Source organism: Arachis duranensis, chromosome 10 (assembly GCF_000817695.3).
Source record: "Arachis duranensis cultivar V14167 chromosome 10, aradu.V14167.gnm2.J7QH, whole genome shotgun sequence".
Lineage (NCBI taxonomy): Eukaryota > Viridiplantae > Streptophyta > Magnoliopsida > Fabales > Fabaceae > Arachis > Arachis duranensis.
In genome coordinates this window covers 45,372,093-45,373,037 of record NC_029781.3, presented here as the reverse complement: position 1 = coordinate 45,373,037, position 945 = coordinate 45,372,093, and positions in this window count along the sequence as shown.

The window sequence follows — 945 nt, the reverse complement described above, 5'->3', positions numbered from 1 at the left end:
AACGCCAGAACAGAGCACCATTCTGGCGCTGAACACCAGAAACAAGCAACATCCTGGCGCTTAACGCCAGGAATGTGCCCAGAGAGGAAAAACTGGCGCTGAACGCCAGTAACAAGCATGAAACTGGCGTTCAACGCCAGAAACATGCTTTACATGGGCGTTGAACGCCCAGAACGTGAACCAATGGGCGTTTAAACGCCAGAATGGTGTCCCAAGGCAATTTACATGCTTATTTGGTGCAGGGATGGAATTCCTTGACACCTCAGGATCTGTGGACCTCACAGGATCCCCACCTAACTCGCCCTCTCTCTTTCCATTCATGATCATCCCTTCTGTTTTTCTTTCACCACCTGCTGCTACCCATTCTACCCCATACACCCCACCTACCTTTACAATTTAACTTCTCTTCCCCACCCATATAGCCGAATCCATCTCCCCTCACTCACCTCCATTATCTTCTTCTTCTTCTTCTCTTCTTTCTTTTCTTGCTCGAGGGCGAGCAATATTTTAAGTTTGGTGTGGTAAAAGCATAGTTTTTTTTGCTTTTCCATTACCATTAATGGCACCTAAGGCCAGAGAAACCTCAAAGGAAAGACAAAAGCTTCCACCTCTGAGTCTTGGGAGATAGAAAGACTTATATATAAGCTGGAATAGCTCAGTTGGTTAGAACATGTGGCTGCAAATCAAGAGATCCCTGAGATACCTCAGGGGATAAGTTGTCCTCCACACAACTATTGGGAGCAAATAATGTTAAAAACACCAAAATCACTAGGGATCATGCAACAGAAGCAAGGAAAAGACATAAAGAAGCTCAAAAAGCACCATTGGCACCTTCAAGAGGGCGCCACCCTCACTCAGGTGGATTCATTCCTTGCTCTTATTTCTTTCTGTTTTCGGTTTTTAGTATTATGTTTATCTATGTTTTGTGTCCCTACTTCATGATCA